Source organism: Calypte anna, chromosome 15 (genome assembly GCF_003957555.1).
Source record: "Calypte anna isolate BGI_N300 chromosome 15, bCalAnn1_v1.p, whole genome shotgun sequence".
Taxonomy (NCBI): Eukaryota; Metazoa; Chordata; class Aves; order Apodiformes; family Trochilidae; genus Calypte; species Calypte anna.
Genome location: NC_044261.1, coordinates 9,283,371 through 9,296,979, shown reverse-complemented (window position 1 = coordinate 9,296,979; position 13,609 = coordinate 9,283,371). Strand labels below are relative to the sequence as shown.

The following is a 13,609-nucleotide window of genomic DNA, read 5'->3' as shown; positions in this document are numbered from 1 at the left end:
TGACAGCATTGTAGAAGTGCCCTGTACACCTGAAGCTGACAATCTGAAGGTCAAGACAGAAGCAGTGAGCTGGAGGTCAGGCCTGAGGTAATGCTGAAACAGTGTGCACACTATCTGTAGAGCTACAACTATTCCATTTGCACTGAAATAATGTTCTCTGAGCAAAGTTTTCTCCAGGGATTGTCTTCTAAGCTGTCACTACATAATTTTGTTAAATATGTGAAATCAGCCCCTTGTGTTTGAGTTGAGTATAATAAAATCAGTTAAATAATTCTGAAGGTCTTACTGTGACAAAAAGTTGCAGCTCTATGGAACAGTATAATAAAAACCTCAGAAGCAACAGCAATATAATATTCCATTGTATTAAATCACAAAAGCTTACATTGGAGTCATGGTAGTTCTGCATAGGAACTATGTTAGCATTACTTAATTTTCAGCTCAAATTCTTATCATCAAGCATTTCATAATTGCTTTGATCAACGGAAGAGACTTGGATTATATCCAAGCACAGAGACAAGAGGGGTTCACGAAGATGTAAGTTCTTCCCACACAGAATTCTTTTAAAACAGAGACACTAACTTATCATAAAAAGTTAACTCCCTTCTCCAGATGGGAAGTTATTATTAGCCAGCAGCTACTGTTAAGATTTAAGAGAGAAAAAAAGAAAAGACACTGCATTCTGTCTCTCTCACATTGTTCACCCTCTCTTAGCTCCTTGCTTAGTGCTTGGTCTATGGTGGGGTTTTCTTCAGCTCTTTCTTTGGGCCCAGCATTTATGTCCTCCTAATTTCTTAAACATACATTTCCTTTTTCATTCTCAATACTAAAGGTTGAATGAGGTTTAGAAATCTTTGAATTTCTCAAGGTAGTGGTGGTATTGAATTTCTGTATATGAGATGTCCTGTTTGAAAAATTCAGTGTTGAGTTTTCTTATATATTCAAGATTTCAATTTCTTTGGAACCTCCTTCACCTCATTATGAAAGTAGGGTTGAACATTATACTGTCCTATCACAGTATTTTTACTGCTAGATATTTGCATTGATTATATAGTAGGAGGAAATATTTGTGCTTCTCTGCAGTGCTGTGCATAGCTCACACCCTTGTTTATGCTTCCATTTCTTAAACAATTTTAGGCTCTTTCCCCATGCCAGAAGACTAAAAGTTAAGCTCTTAAAAGTGAAAGAAACTTGAGAAGGAGACATAACAGTCTGGAGACAACTTCACTGAGCTGTTGACAATATCGTGTTTTTCAAAAATAAATATCCAGCAGAGCACTGAAATGCCAGCATGTGGAGTGAACACTGAGTGTGGGGCCACATGGAGACTCCAGCAGCTGCAAGGGAGGAGAGCCCAGGTAAAGCCTACAGGGCACACAAGCAGTGCACTTGTAAAAGAAGAGCACAGCATTTAAGGGAATGGTCCCCATTCTCAGGGGTGTTGAGCATCAGAGGTTTTGCAGTTCAGAAGCTGGTAGCTGGTCAATCCTGAAAAATCTTTCCCAAAAATGGCTAGTCTAACAATAATACAGCTGGACTGAGATCCCAGCAGAGAAGAAATGTACAGAGAGGGCAGGCTGCTGTTTTCCTTGGCTGGAGATGCAATTGTTATACAAGTGCTGAAACACTAACTTAACTTTAAACCTATTAAGTTCCATCATTTTGCACCAATTTTTCCAGGACACATCATTCCCTAGCAGGGAGTGGTGGGAAGGTGGGGTCAGCAGCTACTTTTTGTCTCAGATTTGATCTGTGACAGAGATTGGTTAAACACAATGTGGATTTTGTTAAGTTAAATTAAGGTCACCCTCTCATTGCTCCTTAGAATAAAATGAGAATAGTGTAAGTGAAGAAGAATCATCTGACTGCTTCTGCTGAGCCCTCCAACTCCAACAGTTCAGTTATTGTGTAAAGGTAACATCTATATGTTTTTATTATTATTATAGAAAATAAATAGCTGTTGCTCTGCAGCTCCCACATGATGATTCATGCTACCAGAGTTCCTCTATTAATAGTCTACAAAGAGTGCTTAAATTTAGATTGAACTCCATCTTGTAGTCTGTCATGCTGAACAATATCTAGAGAAATGAAGCCACAGTCTGTTTGGACAGTGCCTTTCACAGAGACAAGTCCAAATCTTGACACTGAAGGATTGAAAATATGTTCATTCCAGACCTAAGTGCAAGTGGCAGGATTTAAACAGTGTTGTGGATATGGGTTTGCATTTCCCTGTGAGCACAAATTTTACCTTGACTTCAGCTTGTTCTCCTCAAGCCTCAGTACAAGTTGGGCTTCTACACTGGAATTGGAACAGTTTGTGAGAAGGTTTTGCTCTTTGACACAGAGGAATGTTCTTTATGAAGTTATAGCATGGGCATTTCCAGCAAAGTTTTCCATATTTAACTTTATTAAAAGCTGGCTTCTTTTTTTCAGTGTTGATTTTAAAATTGCTAACGATTTTATGTTGAAAAGGTGGGAGAAATAATTGTGCATATGAAAACACACTGATTTCATTGTGTATGTTTTTGATGTTGAAGGATTTGCTAGTGTTTTCAAAGGACCTCAAGTAGCCCAGCTCCCATTCCTTCTCCTAGACTAAAAAAAAGTGCATTTCACTTTGGGCATCTTCAGGCAGTACTTGCAGGAATGGGATTACATACAAGTCAGACTCATAATTTTTAAATTCCCTGTTAAAGAGCATTGCATATGTGTGTGAATGCAATACTCATGATGCTTCTTTGCAAGGTATACATCCCTTAAATAGAAGTTTGCATGTATCAGATTATTCACTTTGTTTAGAAAGAAATTAAAAACTGGTAAAGAATAATTTTTTTGTTTAAGACAAATCTTTTTTCCATTAAAAAAATTTCTTCCAAATTCTGTTCTAGATAAACTGATGCTCATTTTAAGTCCTTCACATGGAAGCTTCAGTGCATAGGTATGATTTTCCTGCTGTCTTTCCCCTTCCCAGGGAGGCAGTGTGCTTTCAGTTATAATCTTTACAGATTGGTTTGGTTTTGTGTTTCCCAGGGCGTTGCTGACGTGCCCAAGCAGTTGCTCATGCAGTTATCCACAAAGGCAGGGGTGAGTTTCATGATAGGTCTCAAGTGTGAAAGGCTTTCACTTTGCTCTCATCTCTTTCAAGGAAGCAGCCCCAGGTTTATTCTGCACAGCTTTTTTAGAATTTACTACTTCAGCTCTATTGCTAAGTCTAAGAAGTGCAAATAGTCTCTTATCACTTCTTTTCAGCTGCCCAGAATTCATGAGTTTGGCTTGTTCAATTAGGAGATAGCGTCCAGTATGTTACTGCAACTCTGCTTTTCAGGAATTAAAAAGCCTTTCTTGGCTGTACAATCAGCTTTCCTTGCAGTCCTGGATTTCTTTCAGGCCTGAGCCAGCAGTCAGCTCTCAGCATGTGGCAGTAACCTTCCCCATGGCTCCTGGAAGCTGTTGTGTTTCCAGGTAGTTTCAGTCTGTCCTCATGTAGTCCCTTCTCAAAGTGTACCTGGACACAGCAGTCATGGTAATGCTGGCTTTCTCCTTCCTGACTTGACTAAGAAGGGAAAGAAAGCCAGCACTCCCTTCTACTGCTCCTCCTCCATATATTCTATTTAAAAAAAAAACAAAACAAAAAACAAAACAAAAAGCAAAAAGCCAAACACACACACACAAAAAACCCAAAAAAACAAACAAACAAAAAAACCACCAAAACTGATTATGTTACTTACTGTCAATTTACTGTTGTTGCTGGCCAGTTGTAAGGGGAGGGCATAACTAGAAATATCTACAGGTAACAACAATACATATTGAATATCTGAAAGAAGAAATGATCTGACATCTGACAGGGACAAAATAGCAGAAAATCATTAATTGGAAAGAGGGGAAACAGATCTATTCAGATCCTACTGTAGTAATGAAAGCTAAACTAGCCAGCTGCTAAATAGGACATAAACCAGCAGCTGCTCATTATAAACACATTTACTTGTGCCAAAGTGAGCAATGAGCATGCAAAAGCAATAGAGGAACTGGCTCAGTTGCTCTGGGAGGTGTCAATACTGATATTTTCATCTTAAAACACTGCAGAACTTCCACCTGCACAGAGAAAATCAGTTGGTGACAACGGGGACCTGATGGGCTATCCAAACAGGAATGGCTGGGGACAGAAGGAACCAGTGGTTTGGTGCTTTTGGTAGGTAGTGGTCTCAATATTTTTGTGAAAAAAGTAGTTTCTGAGGAACATTACAAGCTTGTTGTGTTCATTATCAGACTTACTGCAACAACTTTGGTTTTTAATGTTCTCAGGAACAAAATCATGTTTAGAAATTGCATCCCTGCTCCTTGAAAGTATTTTAATTCTGAGCTTTGATTGTTTTCAATGGGAGAGAGACATCGGCATGTCTTTGAGGATCTGGGCCAAAGATGAGAGGCAACCTCTACAATGTAGGAAACACTGCCCTGGAAAGAAGCAAAGTCAAATAGATGCAGATCCTGGCAGACAGATAATTGCTCTGGCTTGACACTTGCCCCTCCAGTTCAAACACATTTGCAAAGCATAAAATTTCATGGAGCTTCAGCTAAGAGTTGGAAAACAATACCTCTTGTTCAGGGCAAAATTGAGACCACTACATAAACAGTGCCCAGCTCTAGTGTCAGCATTTTTATAAAACCCCTGGCAAACTTTATATAGTGGCATTTGTAAATATATCAATATTGCAGCATGTCTTGTTGAGGCTTCTAGATTTCTCAGACTCCCATTTTTGCTTTTTCTCTTGACTTAGTTAGTCAATATATGTGGTCCTTAAAGTCATTGCACGTTACTGTGTGGTAGATTACTCAGCTTTTTCTGTAACTTCCTGGGAAGAATGTTGGAGTTTTGGGTTTTTTGGGGGGGAGGTTTTTTTGGGGTTTTTTTTGTTGGGCTTTTTGGGGTTTTTTTTTTTGTTTTGTTTTGTTTTTCTCCCCTCCTGCAGGACTCCCATTGTGTTTGGAGCAGTGCTCTGGGCTGCACTCCACAATAATTCACAGGTGAGGCAGCCTGTGCACCAACCTGCCTCCTGTCTGCGGTAAGAGTTGAGGGGAAGGACAGCAGAGGTGCCAGGGTCTGCTGCCACTCCTGAATTTTTAATTCTCAGATGGTCATAGGTTTTGAGGTTGGTGCTGAAGTGGCTGTTGCCAGTTCTGCTGCTTCTTTCTTAGTGTCTTGATGTGCTGAATAAAAGCCTTAGAGCATCATTCATGCTCTTGCTGCTGGAGAAGGCAGGGAAAGCCAGTAGCCTGTGGGTCAAAGTAAGGTGCATACACTTGTGTCAGACATGGCATAAGCAAAACATCTCTGGGGCTGGGAATCCAAGCTGTGATGGTGACCTGTGCTCTGCTGGCTGTCATTGCAATTCTTTGTTTTTTTCATGGGCTGAAGTCTGCTATGGGGCTGGTGGGAAGTGTGAAGTCATGCTAGAGGTTTTTCCTGCTTCTAATGTCCAGTCAATAGTAAAGTTGAAAAATAGAAATTAAAAAATAACAAAACCAAACACACAGACTTTATAAGATCTTCACAAAGAGCAGTGGGTTCAAACTCCAGAAGTTCTCTCCTGGCTCCAAAATTGTTGCAAGATGAGTCATGGTTGTTACCCAAGTCCACTGGTGCATAGGAGCAGGAGATGGCTGGGGACAAGCACAGCCCCAAGGGGCATGTCCACCACAGCCAGGGTCTGGGAAGGAAACTCGTGTGCACACGGGTGGGATCCACAAAGTCCTGCTCAGTGGGAAATGTGAAACTTATGTAAAATATTTAGTTTCTTAATGGAGAACTCTTAAACACTTCCAGAGCAGTAATTCCCAGGGTTTCTTTTTTGGTGGTAATAACCACAGTTAAGCAGAGAAGGAACTCTTAAGCTTCTGTCTGTTTCTGCAGCCTTTCACGGTGCCTTTGGACAGCACTGCGTTGTGCCTCTGGGTAAGGCTGTAGGCTTCATCTCACTGGGTGGGTTTTCCATCCTGGAAAGGAGTAGATGCTTAAAACAATATATGGAGAAAGCCCTCCTGCCCTTTCCTACTTTCATTGTATGCAGATCAAGCGCAGTAAAAGCCCGTTTCAGCTTGCAGGTCCCTCACGCCTAGAGCTGGACTTCTTCAAGTAAGTGCCAGTTCTCCTTCAGCCGCTTTGCCAGATGCTGATCCCCGCTGCCCTTGGCGGTGCGGAGCCCGCTCAGCGCCCAGCTGCCTCGGGCAGGTAGAGCCGCGGGGCGCCCGGCTCTGGCCAACGGCTCCGCCACCGCTCGCTCCTTGAGGAGCCGCTTCCACGGGAGCGGGGCCGGGAGCGGGGCCGGGGTCTCCTCCTCGCCTCGGGGCCGCCCCCTCCCCGTGCTGCCCCCGCCTCCCTCCAGGGGGCGCCGCTGCCGCCGGCTCCGCGGCCGAGGGCGCCGCGGGGCGGGAGCGGTGCCGGGAGCGGATCGGGGCAGCGCCCGGCGGGCCGGCACCGGCGCCCACACCGCCACACGGGCGCGGCGCGGAGCAGAACGGAGCGGAGCCCCGAGGGCAGGTGGGTGATGCTGACATCGCCGCGGTTGGGCTTCCACGGTGAGGGGCGGCGGGTGCCCGGTGTGCAGCTTTAAGGGGCGGAATGGGACCTCCCGGCCGGGTGCCCCGCTGCCTCCCACCCGCCGGTGGGACGGTGCGGGCGGTCCCGGCGCTCCGCTGGTGCATCCCGAGCCCGGTAGTCGCGGTCCCGGAGCAGCGCAACTTCCCTCCCGTCCTTCGCGGTGTCGGAGGCAGCCCCGTTCCCTCCTGCCTCTGCCGCGAGTTTTAAAAGCGGCCGCCCGGTGCTGCCGAACCCCCGGCCCCCTAGCAGGAGCGGTTTCTCTTTGCCACCGCTTTTCCCTGCCCTGGCTTCGAGGTTTCTTTCCGCCGTGGAGCCGATGCTTTCCACACCGTTCTGATTCCCAGCTGTCAGTTCCCCGACACACCCCCACAACTCCGAGGTGTTTGCTCCACGGATCTGCCTTCAAACATCAAGTGTTGGACTTTGTCCCCTCAGCACCCAGCCCTCCTTCTAGCCCTTCAGCTGATATTTGTGCTTAATTATAAAATAGCGATTCCACAGGAGCACCCTGCGTCCTGTGAACTGCCTTGTCTGTGTGAAGTGACCGAAACAGTTTTTGGCGGTGTCATTTCTGCTGTGTCTGGGAGCTCTCAGCCTTGGTACCCAGAGGATGTTTGTGGAGCTGCCAGTCACAGAGGAGCCTGATGTCTGTGTGCTGAGGGGAGAGGGCCGGTGAAGGGAAGGGGAAGAGGCTGCAAGGTGGCTGTTGTCTCCAGAGCTGTTGGGAGGACGTGTGAGAAGGTTTCCTACCCTGGCAGACAGGGCTCCGGGGCCCTGCTGGGGTCACCTGCCCTCACGGAGGTGCAGGCAGCCCATCTCGGGAGAGCACACTGGAGCAGACTTTGCTGCGTTGTTGTTTGCGTGGTCTAAGAGTTGCCCAGAAGAACCATGAGTGCTTTCATGCTCTTTATATGTCCTGGTACAGTATGAGCTTGGGGTATGTTTTGAATGCAGAGGTATTGCAGGCTTTGCTGTAGCTTGAAAGTAGTAAAGGTGGTTGAGCACCCTCTTTAAAACTGCTTTGGAGAGAGGAGGGAGGAAGGGTTAACTTAAAGAGGGCACCATGACTCACACAGTAAATAGCAGTTAATAGAATTGCCCTAAGTTCTAAAAATGATTTTCCTAAGCAGATGGACAGCTATTAGATAACTCAATCTTTGGATGTATTTGTTTTCAGGTTTCTTATCAGGTTCGTAAGTCTCAGACCTGTGTAATTCAAGAACTGTAGTAATTGATAAGTTCATTCTTCTGCTTGAGAGAAACCCGAAGAGAGAGAAAGCATGGCCAGCTCCTGTTGTTAGAGACACCCCCCAGAGCTTATTGCACAAGTGAAGTACAGAAAGATTAGATAAAGTGACCAACAGGGATGTGAGAAATATTTCAATTGAATTAGGGCTGTGGAAAAAATACCTTATTTTGAATCTCAATTAAAAAGTCAATAGAAATGCAATCTCGTATTACAAAAATACTCTGAAAATGAAATCCTGTCTAATGTGGCAAATGGCTTAAATTGTGAATTAACCAGGAAAGCTATGAGCCTCTGAATTTGTAGAGAAAACACATGGGTACAGTACAAACTGCAAACATGTATGTGTGTATATAAAATAAAACTGACCTATTCCAGGATACAGGGCCAAAAAATAAAAAAAGGCAAGCAGGTCTCTTTTTTGATGCTGTTCAGATGGTAAATTTGTAATTTACACATTTTCACATTGTGTGTCACCCTGCATACGTATTTTTATACGTAGAAAGTAGAATCAGCATCATTCTGTGCTAGGTCAGGGGATGTCAGCCCTGTAATGATGTTTTTAGCCTCTGTCCTTCTGTCAGTGGGTGCAAAGGGCACTAAAGATCTGAGCTGAAAAGCCTCCTGCTAGGTCTCCCATGTTTGCATTTCTGTTTTTTGCTGATATTTTAATAGGGTGTTTCTGCAAGGGCTGCTGGCACTGTTACGTTTCAATGTAATCAACTTTTGAAAGCTATTAATCTTTTTTGTTTAATCTTCAATAGTAGATTTTCTGTAGAGCCATGTGGTTAAGCCCTCTTAAGAACTATTGGGAAAAGCTCAGTCCAGCAGGAGTCTGGGGAGACTGTTTTGATTCTTCACTCTTGCAGTCATGTGCTTCTGAAGGGTCTGGGCTGGCTGGCTGAGAACATCCCCTCAGTCCTGAGCCTGGCAGCTTTTCCATATGGTGTGGAGGGAAAAGCTCCCCCTTTACCACTTCCTCTCTGCCTGGGTGACTGATGCTTTCTCATCTCTACAGGATGTTTAAAGCTTTGCACATTTTCCACCTGATTCTCACTACGCTTCAGTTCTTTTCTTTGGTTTGACATTTCCACCCACATTTTCACTCGCGAGATGTGACAAGGCTCAGTGTGGCTGAGCTCTCTCCGAGTTCTGCACAGCTGTGAGTGAGGTGGTTTCCATCCAAAGGCTGGGTTGGCATCTCATGTCCTGCAAAATTTGTCCTTGTCTTCAGCTTGGACAGATGTCAGTTCTTCTTTTTTGTTCTCTCTGATCTGGATGTTGAATAACTCTCTAGGTCTTTATTGTGTGCCTTCCATCTGCAAGTGGAGATGGGCTGTTAAAGCTTTCTTTTTTATCAGAGAATCTAAGCTAAAACACCACATATCTTGAGCTGTGTGTCAAGGAATCAAGGAGAATTCTCCCAGGTCAATGTAATGTAGTTACTCCCTTTCATCAGTCCTTTCACTAGGACCAGAAAGCTTGGTTGCCTCATGGACCACCTTTGGTTTTGCAACAGTGCATCTGAACTGCCTTGGCAAACCTCCTTGAACACAATTGCACCAGTTCCTTGCCTCTCTGCTCATTTAAAAAAGGCAGAGAAAATTGTCTACTTACTGAGGTGCTTGTGTAGCTGAGAATTGAGAGTTGGTCTGTTAGGGGTAAAGAACTGGCAATATTCTGGCTTGGGAGGGCAAGAGGATCTGGGCAGGTACACAGGTGGTGATTTAACCTCTGAAGGCTTTGGTTTCTTCTATAGAATCAGAAGATGCCTTTCCCCTCGCAAAGATTGCATCTGTGTCAAGAAGAGTTACTGGTTGTATTGCACTTTTTTTTTTTTTTTTTTTTTTTTTGTCCTGAGGTAAATCTCTGTTGATCAGAATGGACAGATGGCACATACAACTCTCTATTATGGAAAATATCCTCAGGAGGTACTCCAGGGTCATCTAATCCATGCCTCTGCTCAAAGGCAGGATAAGTTATGCTTTTGTCATTCCTGACAGCTCTTTCTTCATCCTGCTCCTGAAGACCTGCAGTGGAAACTCCTTACTTTCCTGCCATGCAGGGAACACCCTGATGTTCACCTTAAATCTCCTTTACTATCACTCATTCCTCATTCTGACCACACCAGGCATCCCACAGAGGATTAGCACAGAGTAGTAAGAAGTGCTTCAGCAAATGCAGGTATTTGGTGTCTGTGAGTAAATAAAGGTTTGATCTCTTTCAGTCCTCAACCTGAGTTATGTTAAGGAGCAAAACATACCAAGCCTGCTGCCTTGTGCTTGGTGTGGCTGGAGATCTGCTGTACCAGCTGAGGTGTGGGGTAGGGAGACTGTGATACATCTCCCTCAGGTGATGCAATTGCAGAGTTTGGATCAAGTTTTTGGGATAAACACACAGCAATGAAGTCATGAAAGCTGATGAGCCACTAAGAGCTGAGGAGAGTTCAGAGAAAAGCCAGATGCAAGAAGATGGCTTCTGTAAAAATTGTGTCCAGGGTGATCAGTGCTGTTAGGCAGAAGTGTGACCAGTGCTGCAGCACGGGGGGAGAGGAGGCTTTGTCCCTTCCTGCTCAGGGTGCCTGGGGCTGGATATGGGTGCTATAAACAGACATCTGATGCTATGTGAGACATCCTGGTGGGGCAGGCAGAGAATAGGATGGACCTAAGGGAGGGGTGTGTCTTTCTGAAGTGACAGCAGAGGCTGAGGTGAGCTTAGGGCATTTCAGACCTCAGTATTCATTGGTATTTAAGCAACTAACTCAGCCCTTATCAGTTTAGTTTATGACTTGTTCTGGGGAAAGGATGCTTTTCACCATTGGGCCTGATGGTTGATTATTAAAAACAAAAATTCCAGGTAGCATAAAATATAATGTATCTTATGTAAAGTGTATTCAAATGCTAATGTAGGAGATACAGTATCGGAATCTCCTTGCTCACAAAGCAGCAGTAAATCTAGTGTCAGGAATGCTATACCTGAAATTTTATGCATGTTTTGGGGCTCTTGTGATTTTTTTTGTTGTTGTTGTTGCTGTTGTTTTGGTTTTTTGTGGGTTTGTTTTGTGTTTGGTATTTTTTTGTTGTTGTTTTTCTTTTGTGTTGGTTTTTATTTTGTTTTTTGTTTTTGTGTTAGGGCTTCTGGGGGGTTTGTATTTCGGTTGTTTGGTTGGTTTTTTTTTTGAGAAGTTACACTTTTCAAGCCCAAATAACACAAGCAATTTGTTACAACTGTAAATGCAGCAGTGGAAGGCAAGGTTTGAAAAGAAATGACAGCTACAAGACAGATCATGTTTATCTTAGTTGATAAGTCAGGGGTTGCATGCAGTAGGTTTATCTGTATCTGACAGGTAACAAGATAAAAGTCCAGGTGTTCCATAGGGATCTGCAAAGAGCTGAAACAGGAATTAAGAATACTTTGCAAAGCATTTTTAGGGATCATTTGCAAACAATGCATCTGAGACAATGGACAAGTTAGTGGGGAGTGGAAATTCTTGCAGGGATGGTTTGAGTCAGGGACAGGGGGAGGGAAAGGCATACAGAGGATGAAGGAATCTTCCTGTCCTTCTCTGATACCAGGAGAGGAAAGGGGGGCTTTCCTGAAGCTTTGGAGACGTGAGGAATGACATGCTGGGCTCCTGTCTGGATGTTGATTAGCATTTGTGATTGCACTCAAATCCAGGGTGGAAGACACTCAAGGCATTCTCAGGAGGCCTCTAGTACTTGCAGATTGGAGCTGTTTTATCTGCCAGCTACTGAGATACAGCATTTCTCTGTCTCCTTGTTCCCTGTGTTTATCTCAGGCAACACTCACAGGGTCAGTTGTGGCTTCTTGTCCAGCAGCTCTTGGAGGAGGTCAGGAGAGGAACTGTTGCTTGGTGGGAGCCATTTGAAGCTGAGCTGAACCTGAGCCAGTGTCAGCTGGGGGTCAGGTCTGTATCTCCCCGGGCAGAGTCTCTCCTGTGTCTGCATGAGCAATGCTGTTCAACAGAGGGAAGAGTGATTTGGTCTTGTTCTGCTCTTGTAGTGTGTCCCTTTGGGAGCGCTGAGCTTTGCACTACTTTCCCTGTTAGAAGTTTCTTTCCTCAATTATTATTAAGCCTTCAGAGTCCCTCCCATTCTCTCCTGGTTTTGCTTCTTTGGACCTATTTTGTTTTGGTTTTAGACAATTGTGTTCTCTTACTTCTCATCTCTTCTTTCTTTCCTTCCCCCCCCCCCCCCCTTTTTTTTTTTTAAATATACATGCTCATACATAAGCATATTCTGGTTTCTTTTCAGATCGTATACTGATCTACTCTTTTTTCCTGTTCTGTAATGTTGCTCTGTTATACATCCCCCTTCTTGTACTGGGAAAGTCCTTTACAACTTGACCTATCACTTTGGGTTTTGAGGCTTCCCCAGGACAGGATTGTCAGATCCTGGTGTGAATCAGTCATTGAGGCTTGGGAGTTAAGAGCAATAGGCTGTTAAATGCCATATTCTGTGGTGATAACAACTTTGGGATCAGTGTGAGATTCATATACTTGGGCACAGACTAGGATTTTCCATAGGAAACATTTCCCAGGATAAACGACAGCTCTGGAGTGTGTGGCTCTTTAATATAATCTTCAGAAGAGAGGCACCTGATTGAAATAGATTTGAATAATTACAGTTTCCACATACGTCCAATCCACAGATCAGTGCCCAGCTTCAATGGGATGATGGAAAATAACATCAGACTGACTTGGGCTGGCACCAGCAGCACTACAGTTTCTGGAGCATGTGCAGAAAAATGTTTCTTACATGTTCTACAGCCTGAATTTTTTGGTAAAAAAATGACCTGTGCTAATGGCTACCTGGTTAGGGATTTCTTAAAATACCCTCATTCCAAAAAGTGCTTCACTCCCAGAAATCAGGCCTTTTTAGCTGAATGTGTTACAACTGAGGCACCTAACTTTGTCTGACACCTAAAAAACACCTAAAATCTTTTGGTTTATGTCATCCTGTGTCTTGGTAAATGCTGATAAATACAGAGCTTGCTCTGCTTGACCATGATGATTTATTTTTTGTTAAAGCATGGGTTATGGTAATTTTGGCAGATTCTGTATAATTATGCAATTATTTTTCTCTGGTACAGCTGTATGGTGTCAGCTCTTGCAGGATATAGAAAGGTTAAGAAGCTGTACTCATGGGCTGCAGACTGGAAAAGCAATTCATTGACAGATTTTTTTGTCTTTTTCACTCCATTCCTAAAATGAAATCTTGCTTTCCTCCATGTAGCCACAGTGCATCCTAGCTGTATGATTACAGCAGGCAAGAGATGGACAGAGTCCACCTGGGAGAAACTCTCCTAAAGTCTTGGGGATGTCTTCTGGGTATCTTCCTGGGATCCATCTCTTTAACTAACATCTGTTGTATTTGAAGTCCAGTGCTCCAGTCCCTAAGAAATCAGCCTTGGGAGTCTTCTTTGGTTTGCACTTATACAGCAAGGTGTGAGGATCGTGTCATACATTTAGGAAATTATTGTAAGTTTCTTTACAGCTGGAGTTTTTTATGAACTCTTATTGTGCAAAAATTGTAAAATACCTTAAGTTTTCAGAGGAGAAAAGGGCTGTTTCCCAAGTGTCACAGAGGTGCCTCTGGTGTAGCAGGGTGCCTGCTGCTGCTTTCCTTGCCATCCTGCTTCCTCTAGACAAGCACACTAACTCATCAACAGCTACCAAGTCCAGCAAAACATTTTTTAAAGTGGCTTATGAATGGCTACTGGTTCTTCAGTGCAATGATTTGGTGTAT

The 13,609-nt window shown here is 43.9% G+C and overlaps 1 protein-coding gene across 4 annotated transcripts in view; it reads left to right on the top strand.

Annotated features, from left to right (window-relative positions):
* The first annotated feature begins 6,066 nt into the window (after positions 1-6,066).
* The window catches only part of ADORA2A (adenosine A2a receptor), a 28,154-nt gene continuing 20,611 nt past the window's right edge, over positions 6,067-13,609 (top strand). For 2 of the 4 annotated variants that reach the window (XM_030460657.1, XM_030460654.1), the window contains exon 1: positions 6,466-6,535. The gene's annotated coding sequence lies outside the window, so the exon portion shown is untranslated. Of the gene's footprint in view, positions 6,131-6,464; positions 6,536-13,609 lie in introns of those variants that run through there. The other 2 variants (XM_030460655.1, XM_030460656.1) reach the window with 2 other exon arrangements.